The 21,784-nt window shown below is 49.9% G+C and overlaps 1 long non-coding RNA gene across 1 annotated transcript; it reads right to left on the bottom strand.

Annotated features, from left to right (window-relative positions):
• Window positions 1-325: 325 nt before the first annotated feature.
• LOC129137963 (uncharacterized) lies at window positions 326-19,963 on the bottom strand. Its single transcript, XR_008540821.1, has 3 exons — window positions 19,929-19,963; window positions 19,200-19,394; window positions 326-558 (listed from the first exon to the last, which is right to left on the bottom strand). It is a non-coding gene; the product is annotated as an uncharacterized LOC129137963 (long non-coding RNA).
• Window positions 19,964-21,784: the final 1,821 nt, after the last annotated feature.

The following is a 21,784-nucleotide window of genomic DNA, read 5'->3' as shown; positions in this document are numbered from 1 at the left end:
AGCACCTTCCTCCTGAGGATATGAGATTCTTAGGCCATTCCCACATCAGTACCTCGGGAGCTGGGACCTTACCAGTCTCCTCCCTCATTGACCTAAGAGTTCGGAACTGACACTTTCCCTCCCCCAGTACCTTCACATCCAGCCTCTTCCTCCTTTGAAATTCAAGAGGCTGGACCCACTCCTCACTCAAACCAGAAGTTCTGATCCCCAGCCATGCCCCTTCAGGATCCTGAGAGCTGCCTTATTCTGGGTTTGGCAGTGGAGTGCTGCCAGACACAGTCGATCAGGACCTAGAACCTTGGTTAGGCATAAAGAAGCAGGATGTGATAGAAAAAGTATTTAATGGTGGAATGTTGAGATTGTCCTGCAGACAAGGGTGGAAGGCTCTGGCTGAACAGTGTTGGGAGGCAATTCTCCATGGTTCTGTCACGTATCTGTGTGTCTTCTGAGCAAAGACAGCAACACCTTTTTTTTTCTGGATTGTTGTTTCAAGGATGTTTGTAAAGCAGGCATCCTTGCAAGATGATATCTCTCTCAGATCCAGGCTTGCTTACTGTCCTAGATAATAAAGATAATGTCTCTTACAACAGATTTGTTTACTGTCAAGGACAATAAATACAATATGTTCCTCCAGAGTAGGTCTGTTTTCAATCCAAGATCATGAAGATAATATCTTCATCAGAGACAAAGGCTGAGCAGGTTTGCAAGTTGTCCCAGTATAAGATTGAGGATTCCTAATCTCAGGTTTCTCACCAGTGGCACAAACCCTGTGTGCACAGCATCCACCTAGACTGCTCTGGTCACCCTACAAGATTTGGGCGGGGCAAGGTGTACTAATGTGAACATGAACCTTATGCTGTCTGCTGAGCTGTGAGCAGTAAAAGCCTTTGCCTCTGACTCAGGAGTCTCATGGACTCTGCCAGCATTCACAAAACTCTGGCAAGTTAGCTTATTTGTTTGCAAGTCAGTAAAATGTCAGCCCCTTCAGAGTTACTGACAAACAGGTGGGCACTGAGACTGCACTGGCCAGCTGGGAATAGAGATAGGAGGGGACCCAGCTGGATGCAGTGGGCAGTGGGGGTCATAGAGTCAAGAGGGTACAGAATACAATGGGGTCCTAGTATCATGGTGGAGGTCAGAAAGAGCCCTAAAAGAGAGGGTCAAGGTAGGAGGTTAGTGAAGGTCCACCTCCACCCTCTCCAGGACAGGGACATCAGGTCACAATTAATTTCTTTGCAGTTGGTGAGTGGTCGTGGTCTCTGGAGTCCCCAGCATCCAGAGTGTCCCTGGTCTAGTGGTCCCCCCTCTCTGAGCCACAGCCACTTTCTCCATCAAATGAGGCCAGTAATACCCATCCCATAGTGATGCTGTGAGGATGAGATGAGCATCTGTAAGTGCTGAAGATAATCCCTGACACATCCCAGCCATTCAGCAGTGCAAGCATACACTTACACGGCACTCCCCAGAGCCAGGCGTGTGCTGGTGCCTCATGCACGTGACCACATTTGATCCTCACAATGACCCTGTGAGGGAGACTGTGCAACAGAGGACTGACCTTGCTCAAAGACCTCAGGCCTTTCCCCTCAGAGCCTGAGAGGTCATCTCTTTTTTTTTTTTTTTTTTTCTCCTTTCTTTCTTTTTCTTTTCCATTTCTTTGCAAGAGGCCATCTCTAATGCTTTGGAATATCCTGCCAGATTAGAGTGCCTTTGTTCACCTGAAGGTTTGGGCCACACCAGATAGTCTAATGGTGTGATTTGTGCTGAAGGTTTTGAGCCACACCATATCAGCTAGATTTCTAGAGGGGCTGGATACTAAAAGTCAACCATGAAGATAGTCAACATGTCTGTGTGATGGAGCCCCCCAAAAAATCTCTGGATATCGGCCGGGCGCGGTGGCTCAAGCCTGTAATCCCAGCACTTTGGGAGGCTGAGGTGGGCAGATCACGAGGTCAGGAGATGGAGACCATCTTGACTAACGCAGTGAAACCCCGTCTCTACTAAAATTACAAAAAATTAGCCGGGCGTGGTGGCGGGCGCCTGTAGTCCCAGCTACTCGGGAGGCTGAGGCAGGAGAATGGCATGAACCTGGGAGGCGGAGCTTGCAGTGAGCCAAGGTTGTGCCACTGCACTCCAGCCTGGGCACAGAGCGAGACTCTTTCTCAAAAAAAAAAAAAAAAAAAATCTCTGGACATCAATGCTCAGTCGAGTTCCCTGGAAGTAATACACTGTGAATATTGTCACAGATCATTGCTTAGAGATGCTAGTGCTTTCCATGATGTCATTGGGAAAAGAAAACTGGAAGCTTCGCACTTTGAGTTCTCCTTGTCTTTGCCTCATTCACCTCTCCCTTGCCAGATTTTCATCTGTATCCTTTTGCTGTAATAAACCACAACCATGAGCATCCTAGCAAACGACTGAACCTTAAGGATGATCTTTTGGACTCTCCTGGAATCTCAACTGATGTCAATGGAGGGTCATCTTGGGAAGCCCTAAACTGTACAGGAACTGTTATTATTTCCACTTTAAAGTACAATAACATGAGTCACAGAGATGTTAGGTCACTAGAAACTGGCAAAGCCGGGATTGCCCATTATATAGACAGAAATCCAGGAAATATATGTGGGAATGCATATTAAGGGTGGGTATGGAATAATGGTGGAAGGAATATAAGGTTAGATCAGGCTGAATTTATTAATATGGACCCACTACACAGAAATATTGGGTTTAACATTGCAACTAGAGGAATTAGAAAGGGCTCTAACGATTAATTTGCTTGATTGGTTGAAAATGGTACCGTGAAGTGGCCTACTCTGTGTGAAGTTGAAATGCCAGAACGGATCACGGGTAAAGAATCCAGCTCTGCAAAGCAGAACGCAGACTGCAGGTGTTCAACTAAAGACAATAGATTCCAGATTCCAGACCCCTCAGGGGCAGACTTTAGGATTCAAGGCAGATAGTAAACCCCACGCAGCAGATGAGCATGTCAGATCTGTGTTCCGGAAGCCAGCCCCACACTGCTGCAGCCAAGCCTCAGATCCCAACTCCAAATTCCAGAATCTAGGCTCCAGAAGCCAAGCTCCAGGTTCTACACTCCCACACTCTAGAATTCAGGAAGATGTCTAGAACGGTGGTTCTCAAACATTTGCCATCTCAGGACATGTTTACACTCTTAAGAATTATTGGGCTGGGGCCAGGCGCTGTGGCTCACACCTGTAATCCCAGTACTTTGGGAGGCCGAGGAGGGCAGATCACGAGGTCAGGAGATCGAGACCATCCTGGCCAACATGGTGAAATCCTGTCTCTACTAAAAATACAAAAAAATTAGCTGGGTGTGGTGGCACACACCAGTAATCCCAGCTACTCAGGAGGCTGAGGCAGGAGAATCACTTGAACCTGGGAGGCAGAGGTTGCAGTGAGCTGAGATTGTGCCACTGCACTCCAGCCTGGGCAACAAGAGTGAAACTCCATCTCAGAAAAAAAAAAAAAAAAGAGTGAGAAAGGTAAATAATGTGTACAGATTATTATGAAACTAGTGTTTGACCTCGCATACCCCCAGAAAGGTCTCAGGAATCCTTCCACTCCAGAGTTCCAGAATCTCCACTATAACAGCCTGAGATGGTCAGAGAGGCCCTCCCCCAGGGACAGAGAGGGACACAGAAGGACATACAGAGATGAATATGGTGCTTTTCTTCAAGATTACCATCATGTTTTCTCTTTATTGAGTACTACTTCATACCATATTTCATGTTGATCAGGTTTTCTGAGGTCTTCAGCTTCTTAAAAACAAAAAAAGAATAAAAGATTCTTAATATAAACTTAGGTATAACCCAGATTAATCTAATGGGAAAAGAAATAACAAATGTAAATAGCGAATCTAAATGATAAAAGGAATAATACGGGAACTATTCAAAAGAGTATACAGTACCAAAATCAATGCAAAATTTAGAAGATGCGGAATTTTTTAATGTAGCAATTGTCTTAAATGCCTTATAAAGTTCTTCTCCTACATTCTTTTGTCCTCATACTCTTCAGTTATCTCTGCTTATCATCAAATGATTTTGTAATCTGATTTTCTTTTTCTTTTCTTTTTTTTTTTTTAGACAGAGTCTCGCTCTGTCGCCCAGGCTGGAGTGCAGTGGTGCGATCTCGGCTTACTGCAACCTCTGCCTCCCAGGTTCAAGCGATTCTTCTGCCTCAGTCTCCTGAGCAGCTGGGACTACAGGCGCATGCCACCACACCTGGCTAATTCTTGTATTTTTTTTTTTTTAGCAGAAACGGGGTTTCACCATGTTGGCCAGGCTGATCTTGAACTACTGACCTCATGATCCGCTCACCTTGGCCTCCCAAAGTGCTAGGATTACAAGTGTAAGCCACCACACCCGGCCTGTAATCTCATTTTCTAGGGGAAGAAAAATAATTTCATTTTTATCATATTTGATCAAAATCTGTTTTTCATTATTAATCTTTTAGAAACATTTCTTTCAGCTTCAAAGCTTTTATTTATTTAAATTTCATATGATTTGTCTAGGATTTTTGTCCAATTTGGGGAGAAATAATAGTAAGTTTCTTTCAAATGTCAGCTGAAAGATTTCAGGACATTTCAAGTGTTCTGATCCACCAATTAATCTAACACGGTTTATAAGCTAATGACACTAGTTTATTGTTCCTTTTCTTATTGAGGGATATTATTATGAGTTTATGTTATCTTCATCGAGTCACAGTTGTGACAACTAGCAAATATCAATTAAATGAGAAATTAATGAATAGCTATATAGATGGGATGAGATACAGAAACAGATGGACAAACAGAGAGGGTTAGAGAGGCTAGAAAATATGAGAGATAACCTTTGTTATCTAACACAAAGAAAAGGCTTCTTGACACAACTTCAGAAGCACAAATCATAGACCAAAATTTGGATGTACTTCATTATAGGAAAATTTAGAATTTTTGCTTAGAGGGCACTGTCGTCCAGAAACTTGTATAAGAATTGAGAATTTCTATTTATAAAAGATGACTTATACAACGTTCAAAACCAAAAAGAGATCACCATTTAGAAGGCACAAGAAACTTCTGACATGAACAAGAGAGCAACCCCTAAAAAAATGGACAAAGCATATGAACAGGCAATTAATAAAAAAGAAAAGTCAAGGCGGGGGGAGGGATAGCATTAGGAGATATACCTAATGTAAATGACGAGTTAATGGGTGCAGCACACCAACATGGCACATGTACACATATGTAACAAACCTGCACGTTGTGCACATGTACCCTAGAATTTAAAGTATAATTCAAAAAAAAAAAAAAAAAAAAAAAAAATATATATATATATATATATATATATATAAAGAAAAGTCAAAAAGCTAATGTGGGGAGAAAATGGTGGCTAGGAAGCAGGACTAACTTGCAGCTCCCACTCAGATGGACAGAGCAGCATGTGGAGACTCACGTCTTGAATTTTTGTTCCAAGAACTACTGCAGGAACATACCAGGAAAGCCAAGAGAACCCACAGACCCTTTGAAGGAAGCACATTGCTGCTGCAGGCTCCAGGAGACAGCTGAAAAACTGTGAGTGCTCAAAGTGTGAAAGTGTGAAAAGGGGATCATCCGCCCCTGCACACACATCCTCACTGGGGAATCTGAAGGTCCAGATCATGGGAGAAGGATTTGATCTTACCTGGAGCTGAGATGAACTTAGAGAGCTGAATGAAATACGGGGGGTAGAGAAAGCAGCAGGAAGAGCCCTGAGGGTACTGTTGGTCCCCAGGGAAGCCATTTCTGACTTCATCTCACAGGGGTCCTTGGGGAGGGTTGCCAATGGAATTGGGGAAAGACTACAGGGAGAAGGAAGCTTCCAGCTGAACTTTGCAACAATTTCAACTGAACACGAAGTTTCCTGGACAGAACTCAGGGGAGGGGGTGAACTGCGAGTGCAGACGTGAGCACAGAAGCTGCAGCAGGTGGGGAGGCACGAAACCTGAAAGCCCTGCTTGCTTGCAGGGAGGCTTGTAGCCTGGGGCGAGTTCCCAGCCCTGCTCACCCACTGCCTGGAAACAAACTGTGCATTGATTGGGGATGCACACAGTCGGAATGAGACCAGCCTTTTGGGCTGCATTGGAGCTGGGTGAGCCCTGAAACTGCTGGCTTTCTCCCACTTCCCTGGTGACCCACGTGATGCAGTAGAGGCAGCCATAACCCCCCTGGAAACATAACCTCATTGGCCTGAGAACCACACCCCACCCCCGCACAGCAGCCACAGCGACCCTTACCCAAGGAGAGTCTGAGCTCAGACACCCCTAACCCTGCCCCCACCTGATGGTCTTCCTCTACCTGCCCTGGTAGCCAAAGACGAAGGACATACTCTCTTGGAAGCTTTCTGGCCCCATCCTCCACCTGAGAAACCTGAATACTTATCCAGGTGACCCTAGGGCAAGCTGTTTTCCTCCCTGCACTACTGCAGCTGATGCTGTCTTGAAAGTGTCATCTCCTGGCTGGAGGCCAACCAACACAAAACCAGCACACTAAAAAATAATACAACCAAGGACCCCCAGCGAGTCTACTTTACTCCTCTGCTACCTCCAACGGAGCAGGTGCTGATATCCACAGCTAAGAGACCTGAAGATGAATCACATCACAGGACTCTTTGCAGACACCCCCCAATACCAGCCCAGAGCCCAGACGCTCCACTGGGTAGCTAAATCCAGAATCTGAGCAGCCCTTGGGCCCCAGATCTTCCTTCTGACGTAGTCTACAAAGGAGAAGGAACCAGAAAACCAATTCTGGTAATATGACAAAACAAGGTTATTTAACACCCCAAAAAGATCACACCAGCTCACCAACAACGGATCCAAACCAAAAAGAAATCTCTGAAATTGCCAGAAAAAAAAATCAGAAGATCGATGACTAAGCTACTCAAGAAGGCACCAGAGAAAGATGAGTACCAACTTAAAGAAATTTTAAAAAGTGTTACCAGATATGGACAGAAAAATCTCCAGAGAAATAGCGTAAATCAAAAACAATTACAACTTCTGGAAATGAAGGACACACTTAGAGAAATGCAAAATACACTGGAAAGTCTCAGCAATAGAATCAAACAAGTAGAAGAAAGAACTTCAGAGCCCAAAGACAAGACTTTTGGATTAACCCAATCCAACAAAGACAAAGAAAAAAGAATTTTTAAAAAATGAACAAGACCTCCAAGAAGTTTGGGATTATGTTAAACAACCAACCTAAGAATAATTCATGTTCCCAAGGAAGAAGATAAATCTAAAAGTTTGGAAAACATATTTGAGGGGAATAATCTTCCTTGGCCTTGCTAGAGATCTAGATATCCAAACATGAGAAGCTCAAAGAACGCCTGGGAAATTCATTGCAAAAAGATGACCACTGGTCGGGCGTAGTGGTTCACGCCTGTAATCCCAGCACTTTAAGAGACTGAGGCAGGCCAATCACAAGGTCAGGAGATCGAGGCCATCCTGGCTAACACAGTGAAACCCCTTCTCTACTAAAAATATAAAAAATCAGCCGGGTGGTGGCACGCACCTGTAATCCCAGCTACTCGGGAGGCTGAGGCGGAAGAGTCTCTTGAACCTGGGAGGCGGACGTTGCAGTGAGCCGAAATCGCACCACTGCACTCCAGCCTGGGCAACAAAGCAAGACTCCATCTCAAAACAAACAAACAAAAAAAAGATGACCCCCCTAGGCACATAGTCATCAGGTTATCTAAAGTCAAGATGAAGGAGCATCAGGTAACCTATAAAGGAAAACCTATTAGATTGACAGGAGATTTCTCAGCAAAAACCCTATAGCCTAGAAGGGATTGTGGTACCGTCTTTAGCCTCTTTATACAAAACAATTATCAGCCAAGAATTTTGTATCCAGTGAAACTATTGGCAGAACACACAACGACTCCGGGTCAGAGACAAAGGACTTTATTATTCATGGCACAGCCGGCAGCATGAGGTTCATGTTCACATGGGCTCACCTTGCCCCCCAGGTCCTACAGGGATGATCAGAGTGGATCAGGCAGATGCTGCGCACAGAGTGGTTTGCGTCAATGCTGGGGAACCTCTGTTTACATGTGTTTACAAATCTTCAGTCTTATAAGGGAGATGCAAGGAAATCTGCTTGACTTTGAAACTCGGAGAGATATTATCTTTGTTATCTCGGACTGCTGATCCACCTGCCCCGGAAGGACATATTGTATTTACTATCCCAGCCAATAAATAAATCATTATGGAAGGACATTATCTTTATTATCTAAGACAGTAAACAAACATGCTCTGATGCTCTAGAGAAACATCCATAAAAAGACAATCTGGAACTAAAAAGTGGCTAATACATTTTTCAGGAGACAGGCAGAAAGGTAAGAGAGCCATGGATAATTGTCTCCTAACACCATTCAGTTCACACTCTCAATGCTTCCCTACAGGATAATCTCAGATTTCCCAACCAGGCATTCAAAGTGCAGGCATTTGGTCTGGGATACAAAACCCAGCCCCCAGTTTGCCTGTTTTTTTGTTTGTTTGGTTGGTTGGTTGGATTTTTTTTTTTTTTTTTTTTGAGACAGAGTCTCACTCTGTCACCCAGGCTGGAGTACAGTGGTGCAATCTCGGCTCACTGCAACCTCCACCCCACCATGGGTTCAAGCGATTCTCCTGCCTCAGCCTCTTGAGTAGCTGGGATTACAGGCACACACCACCACACCTGGCTAATTTTTGTATTTTTAGTAGAGACAATGTTGGCTAGGCTGGTCTCAAACTCCTGACCTCAAATGATCCGCCCGCCTCAGCCTCCCAAAGTGCTGGGATTACCGGCGTGAGCCACCACGCCTGGCTTGATCCTGTCTTTCTCATGCTATCTTCTCACTCCCCGTTTCTCACGGTTTTCTGCCTTCACCATTCCCTCCCTCTTTTGATGCCTCTTCCTCACTCCAGTCCTTACTTTATCTCTTCTACACTCCCCGACTCCACCCTCCTTTGTTTTTGCCCGGTCCCTATTTCTGCAGGCTTCTCTTTCCAGCTCCCCGTGTCTCCTTCTCTAGACAGGAAGCACCCATCTAAAAAGGTGAATGCTCCTGCAGTGAACAATCATCTCGAGGCCCACCTGGCCAAGGCTAGAGCATCCCCCAGCCCTCCTGACCTGCGTCCTGAGGTGTGGAGTCAGGTGCAGGGGAGAAAGGAAGCTTCAGTGACAGGTATAGACCAGTGGTTCCCCAATGGGGCAAAGTTGTCCCCTCCACCCGCCCCACCCTCCTCCACCCATCCAGGGGCACACTGGCATTTTCCGGCAATCTCATCACATTCAGGTTCTGCAAAGACACACATCGGGGGGGTTGCCACTTTATTTGTGGGGTGCAGAGATGGAGGAAGAGAGAGGAGAGAGGGTCTGCCCTGAGATAGTAGACAGTGACAGGTGGTAATGCTCTCCACGGACCACTGAGAGGGACCTGGGGACACAACGCGCCACACACACAGCAAGGGTGGAGCTGAAACCTGGCAAGAGCCACATTATTCTTTTTTTGTTAATTTGTCATTGTTGTGGGTACATAGCAGGTGGATATATTTATGGGGTACATGAGATATTTTAATACAGGCATATAATGTGTAATAATCACATGAGGGTAAATGGGGTATCCATTACCTCAAGCATTCACCCTTTGTGTTACAAACAATCTAATTATATTCTTTTTGTTGTTTTTAAATGTACAATTAAATTATTATTGACCACAGTCACCCTGTTGTGCTATCGAATACTAGATCTTATTCTATTTCCTCGTACCCATTAACCATCCGCACTTCCCCACTACCCACATACCCTCACCCTCCCCAGCCTCTGATAACTATGCTTCTACTGTCTATCTCCATTAACTCAGTTGGTTTTTGTTTTTTGTCCCTATTTCTCCAGGCTTCCGGAGATGGAGTCTCGCTCTGTCTCCCAGGTCGCTGGAGTGCACTGGAGAGGTCTTGGCTCACCACAATCCCCTCCTCCCAGGTTCAAGCACTTCTGTGTCTCAGCCTTCCAAGTAGCTGGGATTACAGGCACGCGCCACTGCGCCTGGCTAATTCTTGTATTTTTAGTGGAGACAGGGTTTCACCATGTTGGCCAGGCTGGTCTTGAACTCCTGACCTCAGGTGATCCACCTGCTTCAGCCTCCCAAAGTGCTGGGATTACAGGTGTGAGTGCCCGGCTAATTGTTTCAATTTTTAGCTCCCAAAAATAAATGAGAACCTGTGAAGTTTATCTTCTGTGCCTGACTTATTGCACTTAACATCATAACCTCCAGTTCCATCCATGTTGCAAATGACAGGCTCTCATTCTTTTTGATGGCTGAATAGTGTTCCACTGTGTATATGTACCACATTTTCTGTATCCATTCATTTGTTGATGGACACTTAGGTTGTCTCTAAATCTTAGCTATTGGGAATAGTGCTGCAATAAACATCATTCTTGGCGATACCACAGCCAGCTTTCCTGCACTGGGAGGTGGGGTGTTCCATGATGACTTTTTACAATCTCAGCCTGGGCAACATATCAAGACCCCATCTCCACAAAAAAAAAAAAACTTAAAAATTAGCCAGGTATGGTGGCACACACTTGTAGTCCCAGCTACTCGGGAGGCTGATACCAGAGAATCACTTAAACCCAGGAGTTTGAGGTAGCAGTGAGCTATGATTGCACCATTGCACTCCAGCCTGGGCAACAGAGCAAGACCCCAACTCTAAAAAATAAAAACTAAAAGAAGCTGACAGGATCACGGGGAGAGGGGAGCAGAAACACAGACATGGGGAAAGTGAGCAGGAGTCACGGGAGGGAGAAGACACACGTCTCCCCAGCTCCCTCCTCCCTCAGACCCCCCCAGCCCCTCCTCCTTCAGACCCAGGAGTCCAGGACCCCAGCCCCTCCTCCCTCAGACCCAGGAGTCCCAGATCCCAGCCTCTCCTCTCTCAGACCCAGGAGTCCAGGCACCAGCTTCTCCTCCCTCAGACCCAGGAGTCTGGGCCTCCACCTCCCTCCTCCCTCAGACTCCCCAGCCCCTCCTCCTTCAGACCCAGGAGTCCAGGACCCCAGCCCCTCCTCCCTCAGACCCAAGAGCAAACCTCCTATGAACACACGCAGAAGGGAAGCTTCCAGAAAGGGAAGAGGAGGGAGCTGGAAAGTGGACTGGGGGCTCAGGACTCTAGTGAAGAAGTCTATGGGTGGGGGTGGAACACACAGAGGAAGAAGCAGGCAGGGCAGGCCTTTCTCTCCCAGCCCCAGAGTGCAGGACCCAGGAGTCCAGGCCCCAGCCCCACCTCCCTAAGATGCCCCAGCCCCTCCTCCCACCGACCCAGGAGTCCGGGTCCCTAGCCTCCTCCTCCCTCAGACCCAGGAGTCCAGACTCCAGCCCCACCTCCCTTAAACCCCCCAGCTCCACCTCTCTCAGACCTCCCCAGCCCCAGCTCCCTCAGACCCAGGAGTGCGGGCCCCCAGCCCCTCCTCCCTCAGACCCAGGAGTCCAGACTCCAGCCCTACCTCCCTCAAACCCCCCAGCCTCCTCCTCCCTCAGACCCCCCAGCCCCTCCTCTCTCAGACCCAGGAGTGCGGACCCTCAGCCCCACCTCCCTCCGACTCAGGAGTTCAGACCCTAGCCCCTCCTCCCTCAGATCCCCCAGGCCTTTCTCCCTCAAACCCAGGAGTCCGGGCCCTCAGTCCCACCTCCCTCAGACCCAGGAGTCCAGACCCCAGCCACTCCTCCCTTGGACCCAAGAGTCTGAGTCCCCAGCCCCCTCCTCCCTCAGACCCCCCAGCCCTTCTTCCTTGAGACCCAGGAGTCCTGGACGCCAGCCACTCGTCCCTCAGTCCCAGGAGTCCCGGCCCCCAGCCTCTCCTTTCTCAGACCCAGGAGTCCAGGCACCAGCCTCTCCCTCCTCAGACCCAGGAGTCCAGGCCCCCAGCCCCTCCTCCCTCAGACCCAGGAGTAAACCTGCTATGAACAAACGCACAATTGATGCTACCTATCGGTAAGGCCCTCCCAGGACAAAAGAAGAGAAGATGTGGGTTTTTCTGCCTCCTCCCCTCCAGCTTCCCCCAGCACAGCCCAGGAAATAAAGTCTCAGAGAAGAACTCGTCTGCGTGTGACATTCTCTTTGCTTGACGTCACACTCTCATACCAGGGTCTCACACCTCCATTTCCTCTCCCTGGGCCTCAGTTCCCCCATCTGTAAAACAGGGGTCTTGATAAAGGGGTCACAGGGATTCAGAAAAAGATACCACATCTGGGAGATCAAAACAGTGGCTTCTGGCTGGGCGTGGTGGCTCATGCCTGTAATCCTAACACTCTGGGAGGCCAAGGCGGGTGGATCACTTGAGGTCAGGAGTTCAAGACCAGCCTGGCCAACACTGTGAAACCCCAACTCTACTAAAAACACAAAAATTAGCCGGCTGTGGTGGTGGGTGCCTGTAATCCCAGCTACTCAGGAGGCTGAGGCAAGAGAATCGCTTGAACCCAGGAGGCGGATGTTGCAGTGAGCCAAGATCATGCCATTGCACTCCAGTCTCAAAAAAAAAAAAAAAAAAAAAAAAAACAGAAAACAAAACACAAAAAGCACAGTGGCTTCTTCCAGTGCCAAATCTGCTGCTACCCAACTGTGTCATCTGAGAAAGACCCCACATAACCACCCCTCCCCAGCGTTCAGTTCCCAAGGGCAATAGGACAGACTGATAATGGCCCAGTACTCATTCAGTGCCAGGCACAGATTTCAAGCATGAACACCTCAAAACACTCCTACAGAAGAGGGAGGAGCAATTATTACCCCCACTTTATAGATGAGGCAGCTGAGGCACAGAGAGGCTAAGTGACTTGCCTGAGGGTGCACAGTATTATGGGACAGAGGCAGAACTCAAACCCGGGCCACCTGGCTCCAGCGGCCACATCTGAATCACGTGCCGTGTTAACCGGTCTTGCAAGCCTCAGCCTGATTTTATGATTCGCACACCTGCTCCATGGGTATGACCTCATCCAACCCCTGTGAGGTCCCTCCCATTTCCACCCCACCGCAACGGAAGACCCCTTCGCAGATGAGCACCTGACACCCAGAGAGCTGATGCTTCTCACAAGGGGCACCAGGACCCCGAGAACCATTCTCTTGATTCCACTTCTGCGGCCTGGGTGACCTTCACCAGTGGCCCCCGCACTCCCGTCTGTTCATGTGTAAAATGAATGAATCGTCATAATTTACTATATGCTCTGAGCTCCTAGCACAAACTAAGTCGTTACTCCTCGAAAAACTCTACGAGGGGATCCTCTGATTTTAAGGATAAGAAACTGAGACACAGAGAAGAAAAAACTCTTACCAGGGTCTCCCAAAATAGTAAGTAGTGGAACAGAGATCTGCACCCATGCTGTCTGGATCCAGACCCAGCGCCCTGAAACGGCAGCTTGTCTGGTTCCAGAAGGAACGGAGGCCGTGGTGAGACTAAGTTAGAAGAGGGCCAGCACCTCATGGGGAGGCCCTTCGGGCACCACGAGTCCAGTCCCGCTCCGGAGGTGGGCAGTCTGCAGGCCCCCTGAGAAGGGGGTTTGAGGGGAGGCTTTTTCCTGCTGGGGAATCTCAAAGGACTTAAAACTGCAGACCGAGAAGCCGGGACCTTGCCCAGGGGTGATGGGGAGCTGCAAGGGAAGGCTGTGAGCAGGGGAGGGGCGGGGTGATCTCCAAGTGCAGAGAGACCCTCTAGGGCCACGTAGTGACCGACAGGAGGCTGCCCTCCCGGACAGGAGGGACGAGGGTCCAGAGAGAGAGGAGGACGTCTGAGCTGGAGCCAGGCCAAGGGGACAGAGAGAAGGGGACGGGGCAGAGAGAGGCAGGGGCCGAAGGGACAAGGCTGGGGACCGATGGGCTTAGGGGATAAGGGGAGAGATGGGGCAAGGTCAGTGCCAAGGGCGTCTGGCCGAGTAACTGGGTGGTCGGTGACGCTGCCCCTGAGATGAAGAACGTGGAAGAACAGGGAAGGAGGGTTTGGGGAAATAGAGCAATGAGTTGGGACTCGGTAAGTGAGAGGGGCCTAAGGACAGTGGTGCGGGGGCGCCCAGGAGCAGGTGGCTGCCCAAGCCGGAGTTCAGGGTCAGATGGAGGAGACCTGCGTGGTTGGTGGATGAACCACGGGAGTTGATGAAAAACTCCCGGGGAATGTTCTCAGGAGGAGGAGCGGGGCAAAAGTGAGACTCAGGCCGCGGTGGGCGGGACCCAGGCCGCAGTGGAGGTGAAGGACGTCCGCGGACACGTCCAGGAGGACATCCATGGCGCGGGCCTGAGCCAGCCACAGTGGGCGGGGGCGGGGCGCTGACGTCACCGCGTGGGGGCGGGGCTGCGGGAGCCGCTGGCTGCGCGCCCTCCAGGGAGCCGTGCGCAGACCGGGTGCGCGCCTGGGTTCGGCGCGGCGGGAGCGCCCTCGGTGTCCCCGTCTGCATCAGGGGTACTTCATCAGTACCTGCCTAGGCTGGTTAGGAGGAGGAGCACGTGCGATCGTGACGGAAAGCGCTCAGCACAGACCTGGCACCGAGGAAGTCCCAGGGGCTCGGCTCCTTTCCCTCGTCACCACCGCGCCCCAACAGAGGGAGGCGGCTGCAGGGGTGGCGGCGAAAGGGCCCACCGGGCGTTCCGGAGTCGGAACACTGATTCCTCTCCCGCGTGGCCTCTCGCTTCTGCAGGAACCTTGCTTGTGCTGCCTGCTGTCTGGGCCTCAGTTTCCTCCGTATTCAGCAGGAAGCCATAAGGTTATTAATATAAACACCTCACAGGGCTGCCGGGAGCCTGAGTGAGATCCTACAAAGAGAGCACTTGGCACGGGGGAGTGGCCTGCAGCCGCATTCCATAAACAGGGCTGCTCAGCTGAAGCGGTGGCCCAGGGTGAGGCCCGCAGACTTTGAGCATCAATTTGTGGGGAGGGAGGCAAAGGGACATAGGAGTTCTAGAATAGCTTCCAACCTGGGGATCTATTATGTCTGCCGGTCTGGGCTTGTAGAATGTCTGGAGACCCGACGTTCTAGAATGCATGAGGTTTCTGGGGACTCCAGTGTGCCCGATGTTCGAAGGTTCTAGAGTGTTTGGAGCTCTGTGGTTCTAGGCTATTCTAAAATCTTACTTTCCAGAGTGTCCTCCACTGCCAGAATGTCTTAGGGCCTGTGCTTTTAGAATCTGAAAGTCTGATATTCTAGAAATTCCAGGGGCCTATAGTTTTAGAATGGCTGAATCCCACACGACTCCTTCCCATAAAGACGATGACTTTCCACACATGGGGAGAGACCACGCTTACAACAGGTCCCATCCTTCACTGGGTGACCTGAGTGAGGTCAGTCCCTCCTGTCTCGGGACCTCCTCATTAATTAAGCCAAAATAGACTCTAGATAATTGCTTGGGGCCCTCTGGGGTTCTGAGACATTGGAAGCCAGCCTCAAATACCCAAAGCCTTGGGTCATCTCAGTGATCATCTCCAGCCTCTGGGATGCAGAACCAGATTTCAAGCTCTAGAACCCAGAAATAAGACTACAGGACCAGAATAGAGACCCTAGGTTCCCAGACTCTAAATTCAGACTCTAGAGTCAAGATTCTAGCAATCTCAGAATCGTGAAAGCCAGGTCCCTGTCTCTCAATTCAGCCTTTTAAAAATTTATTTATTTATTTATTTATTTATTTATTTATTTATTTATTTATTTAGATTTTTCGTAGAGATGAGGTATTGCTATGTTGCCCAGGCTGGTCTCAAACCCTTCAGTTCCAGCAATCCTCCTACCTCAGCCTTCCAAAGGCATGAGTCACTGGGCCCAGGCACAGTCCAGCTTTTCAATGCAAAAACAGATTTGAAACTCCAGACTTTATGTTCCAAAGTCTACTCCTGAAAACTCAGAGGCTAGATCCACCCTGTAGAATCCAGAACCCAAGCCTGGCATGGTGGCTCACGCCTGTAATCCCAGCACTTTAGGAGGCTGAGTCAGGTGGATCACTTGAGATGAGGAGTTCAACACCAGCCTGGCCAACATGGTGAAACCCTGTCTCTACTAAAAATATAAAAATTAGCTGGGCGTGGTGGTGGTCGCCTGTAATCCCAGCTACTCAGGAGGCTGAGGCAGGAGAATCTATTGAGCCCAGGAAGTGGAGGTTGCAGTGATCTGAGATCACGCTATTGCACTCCAGCCTGGGTGACAAGAGCAAAACTTCATCTCAGGAAAAAAAAAAAAAAAGAATCCAGACCCCACAATTCAAAATCCCAAATCTACCATTTGTAGTCTAGGCCCCAGGCTTCTCATAGCAGGTGCAAAGGTTTCCAGCCTCGATTGCCAGATTCCAAACACCAGATTCCAGGCTCCTATTGTGGGTTCTAGATTCGAATGCCCCAGAATCCAGAATCAAGGTTCACGATCTGTCACTCAAAGGCCCGACTCCAGGATCCAGATTTCAGACCCCAAGCCCAAGAACTCAGACTTTGAAATCCATATTCCAGACTGCAGGTCATTAATCTCCAACTCAAGATCCTCAAATCCGGAATCCAAGACCCAGATCCAGAACCAGATCCGGATCCAGAACCCGGGATCCAGAACTCTGCCCCAAGCCCAAGAACAGGGACTTTAGGATCCAGTTTCCACACTCCAGACCCCAAATTCCAGACTCTGTCTTTTGATCTCCTTCTAATTTCTGTTTTTGTCCTCCTGTCCCCTCCCCCTTGAGGAACTGCTCCTGGTGGAGAATTCCTCTTTGTGGACTCAGACAACAGCTTCAACCTAATAAATGCTCATTAGGCCAAGTCTCCCACCCCACCAGCAACCAAGGCGTCTCTGCCTGTAAACCTGACTCTCAGCCACCTCCCACCCCACCCTACACCACCACACCCCCAGACCCAGCTGGGACTGGGAGCTTATAAATTCAGGCATCCTGGTACCTGCTCCCTTCTGGCACCCAAGCTGCCCTAGATGCTGCTGGAGGATCTGGAGGAGGTGAGAGCTTTGAGACAAGACTGAGGGAGGGGCAAAGGGGAGATTCACTGTGCCCTGGTTTCAAGGGGAAACGTTGACCACGCTTGGAGAACTGAGTGTCAAGGGCATGGGTAGATCCACGTGTCCTTTGCCAATGCCCCAAATTGAACCTGAACCAAGAAAATGTCCTGGAATGGCCAGAAGGAGCTGCAGTGGTGGGGAGGGAGGGGGATGGAGTGGATCAGGAGGACGTCCCTGAAGCACTTGTATCAGAGCCAAGAACGTGGTCAGGAGTGATCACGGGTTCAAGTCAGTTCAGCACAACCTCCCGGAGGCCTCCTGTGTACCAGGCCCCAGGCGGGGCAGTGCTGAGGACACAGAACGAACCTGACCCGAGCCCCATCTTCAAGACCCCCAGATGGAGAAAAGAACAGGCCAGACCTCAGCAAGTATGGGGCATCTGCGCTGTAATGGAGACAGAATGGGTGCTGTGGGATTCAGGGGAGACACCTGTTAGGTGTTGGGGCCTCCCAGAAGAGGTGGGGGCAGAGTGTCAGAGGACAAAGATGAATTTGGAAGATATGGGGAAGAAGGATTTCAATTCACTCTCAAAGCTTCCTGAGGCCTCCCGTGGGTCGGGCCCTGCAGTACTGGAGACCCAGAGTGGAGTCAGATCAGCTCCTCGGGGAGCTGCCAGTCTAGTAGGGGAGGCAGACACCACTGAGGGTCAGGGGAGGTCAGAGAAGGCCTCAAGGAGGAAGCGGGACTGGAAGGGAATGGCGTTGGATATGCGGTGGGAGGAATAGCCTAAGCATGAAATGGCAGGAGGGAAAATGGCAGCACTGGCTGCGTCTAGGACAAGGTCATGGGAGACCCAGGGAGAGGGGCTGGAAGGGAAGAAGCTACTTTTGTCCTTGAAAGTGAGGCTGGAGCCAGGCAACTCACACCTGTAATCCCAGCACTTTGGGAGGCTGAGGCGGGTGGATCACTAGAGGTCAGGAGTTCAAGACCAGCCTGGCCAACATGGTGAAACTCCATCTCTACTAAAATTACAAAAATTAGCTGGGCGTGGTGGCACACACCTGTAATCCCAATTGCTTGGGAGGCTGAGGCAGGAGAATCGCTTGAACCCAGAAGGCAGAGGTTACAGTGAGCGGAGATCACGCCACTCCACTCCAACCTGGGCTACAGAGCCAGACTCCGTCTCAAAAAAAAAGAAAGAAAAAAAAAGAAAGAAAGTGAATTTGAAGAGCTGGACTTTATCCTGGTGGTGCCGAGGATCCATGGAGGGTGGTGAGCAGGGGAGGGGCACAGCCAGCTCCAGATGTAGAAAGACCCTTTGGGGTCATGGCTGGAGGGCAAGCTGGTGGAGGGGACTGGACTGGAGGGGGACCCAAAAGGCCAGATAAGAGGTTGAGATAGACCAGGCGCGGTGGCTCATGCCTGTAATCCCAGCACTTTGGGAGGCCGAGGTGGGTGGATCATGAAGTCAAGAGATTGAGGCCATCCTGGCTAACACGGTGAAACCCTGTCTCTACTTTAAAAAAAAAAAATTTCCAAAAAATTAGCCGGGCATGGTGGTGGGTGCCTGTAGTCCCAGCTACTCGGGAGGCTGAGGCAGGAGAATGGTGTGAACCTGGGAGGTGGAGCTTGCAGTGAGCTGACATCGTGCCACTGCACTCCAGCCTGGGTGACAGAGTGAGACTCCGTCTCAAAAAAAAAAAAAAAAAAGTTGGGACAGGGGTCCTTGGTGATGATGGAGAGAGATCCAGGGGCTGGTAGCATGGTGCTGGAGGCTGACAGGTGGAGGAGGTGGGGCAGGGTCTGTCCGAGTGCCTAGAGGAAGAGTAAACCTTCCAGAGATGGGGGACCCAGAAGGAAGCGCAGAGTGGGGTTGGGGGAAGGGGATACCGGTGGTCAGAAGAAATTTATTAACAGTGGATGGGATAAGTCTGTGTCTGGAGGGATCCTGGTGGAGGCAGAAGGGTCCTGCCTCACCTGGATTCTCTCACTCCCTCCCCAGACTGCAGCCGAACCCTGGTCCCTCCTCCACAATGTGGCTTCTCCTCACTCTCTCCTTCCTGCTGGCATCCACAGGTGAGGTGGCCCCAGGAGGGGGCCAGGTCTGTGGGAGCAGGTGCCCCCTTCCCAAGCATGTCTGGGCCCAGTGATCTGCCAGCCCCTACCTCACCCAGAGACCACTAAAGATCCTTCCTTCACCCTCCACCTGCGCCAATGTCCCTAAGCCCTTACTGTCAGGTGCTGGTGCTGCTGCTCTGGAGTCGCTATGTTGCCTGGGGCCTCTCGCTGCCCACTACAAGGAACACGGTCCTGGGGTTACACAAACCTGAGCTGAGTCCTGGGGCAACCGCTTCCTTGCTGTGTGTCCTTGAGGGAACTGCTTCACCTCTCTGGGCTTCGAATGCCTTCTCTATAAGACAGCACCCGCTTGAGACAATAACAGTGAGGTCTCAATAGCATAACAGAGGTAATATACATAGCAAGCATTAGACAAGTGCTGAGAGGCCAACAGCACAGACAGACTCCAGCTTGAGTCCCACGCCTGCCACTCCCTGTCTCTTACAGGGTCTTTGAGGGGATTAAATGTGGTTGTGTGTGAGGCAGAAGCATAAGCCTGGCCCAGGTAGTGCCCCTTCAGGTGTGCGAGCCAGGCACGGTGCTTAGAGCTTACATATAACGTCTATGTGTGGTGGGCACCACCGACCTCATTTGACAAAGGAAGGGGCTGTGGCTCAGAGGGACGGCCACAACATCAAGGTCACCTTGGGTGTCAGGCAAACTCCAGACTGAACTCAGCTGCCACACACCAAGAAATTAATTGTAACCTGATGCCTCTCTTCTGGAGAAATTGGGGGGTGGACTTTCATTAACGTTCTGCCACAAATGACCCTCACTCCTGGGGGCCCCTCAGACCCCCACGCCTCCAGCCTCCCCTCCGGCTCTCTCTGTGCACTCACCTACCTGCCTTGCGCCTGCCTGCTGCGCCCAGCTGGGGCCTCCACCTTCCTCTGGCTTGGACTGGCCAGGTGCAGCCTCGGTGCCCAGCTGTTCAGCCCGTACCCTCCGCCCTTCGGAGGACGACCTCACCCTTCCTTTGTTAAGCCCCTTGTCCACCACATCCGCATTCCCCTGGTCTCACGGGGGCCTTTGGCCCAGTTCCTGACTGTGATGGGTAGAGTGTGGGCATTTGGTCTGGCTGTGCAAATCCTGCCCCTGTGTGGGTGGGAGTGTGCATGCCTTCAACCTTCAGGGGATGCATCCACATTGCCCAGTGGAGAGGGGTCCCGGTCCTGTGACCTTGAATGTCTCTAATCATGTCCTTAAGCATAATGCCATTCTGTGTGTGTGTGTGTGTGTGTGTACATGCGCGTGTGCAGTGGTTATACAAGGCCCTGTATGTTCACATCCTCTCCACATGCATGAACCAGATCCCCGTATGTGAAACCCAATCAGTGACTCCACAGATCTGGCTTGGGGGCTGATCTAGAGATGGATAAATATGTCCTGCCCTGGCTGCCTCTGGCTTCAGCTGCATGTCTTTGACCTTGAATGCCCAGCCCCGTGTCTGGGTGCTGCCCCAGATAGCAAGTCCACATCTGAGTGTTGGCCTTCTGGGTTGGTGTCTGCAGCTCTAACTCTACAAAATGTCTTGTGGGTGAATCACGGTTTTAACCCTGACTTTTTTTTGTTTTTTTTTTTTTGTTTGTTTGTTTTTGAGACGGAGTCTCGCTCTGCCGCCCAAGCTGGAGTTCAGTGGTGCGACCTCAGCTCACTGCAACCTCCGCCTCCCAGGTTCAAGCAATTCTGTCTCTGCCTCCCAAGTAGCTAGAACTACAGGCACGCACCACCACGCCCGGCTAATTTTTGTATTTTTATTTATTTATTTATTTATTTTTTAGTAGAGACGGGATTTCACGATGTTGGCCAGGCTGGTCTCAAACTCCTGACCTCAGTTGATCCACCCACCTCGGCCTTGGCCTCCCAAAGTGCTGGGATTACAGGTGTGAGCCACCACACCTGGCCAACCTTGACTATTTATTATATGTAATTCTGTGCAGATGTCTGACTTATTTTGGCCATCTTCAGGATGGACCTGAACTTTCACATGGATGTCCCTATGACTAAATCCAGGTGTCATTTGCAAAAAACAACTAATATTATTAAGTAGCTACCAGGGCTAGGTATCACTCACCATACACACACACATGCACACACACACATACACATTCCTATCTCATCCTTACAACAATCTTCATTTTACAGATGAGGAAACAGAGGCACAGACAGGTGGAATAACTTACTCAAAGTTTCACAGCTAGTACATTCGAACCCAGGCTTAAGGACCCATCTTTGTCCAGACCCTGTATGCAAGTGTCTGTGACACTGGATGCCAAGACTCACACTAGAGATGTTGAATTTAGGTCTGAACAATATCCAATTCTGTGTGTGTGTTTGTGTGTGCGTGTGTGTGTGTGTGTATTCATGTCTTAACCATCCATATTCATATACACATATGAACATCTGTGCTGTGATTCTTTTTTTTTTTTTTTTTTTTGAGATGGAGTTTCACTCTTGTCACCCAGGCTGGAGTGCAATGGAGCAACCTCCGCTCACTGCAATCTCCGCCTCCCGGGTTCAAGCGATTTTCCTGCCTCAGCCTCCAGAGTAGCTGGGATTACAGGCACCCGCCACCATGCCCAGCTAATTTTTTGTATTTTTGTTAGAGACAGGGTTTCACCATATTGGCCAGGCTGGTCTCGAACTCCTGACCTCAGGTGATCCACCCGCCTCAGCCTCCCAAAGTGCTGGGATTACAG

Source organism: Pan troglodytes, chromosome 20 (assembly GCF_028858775.2).
Source record: "Pan troglodytes isolate AG18354 chromosome 20, NHGRI_mPanTro3-v2.0_pri, whole genome shotgun sequence".
NCBI classification, from domain to species: Eukaryota; Metazoa; Chordata; class Mammalia; order Primates; family Hominidae; genus Pan; species Pan troglodytes.
Note: the sequence above shows the minus strand (reverse complement) of the source record. Positions and strands in the feature narration are given on the sequence as shown.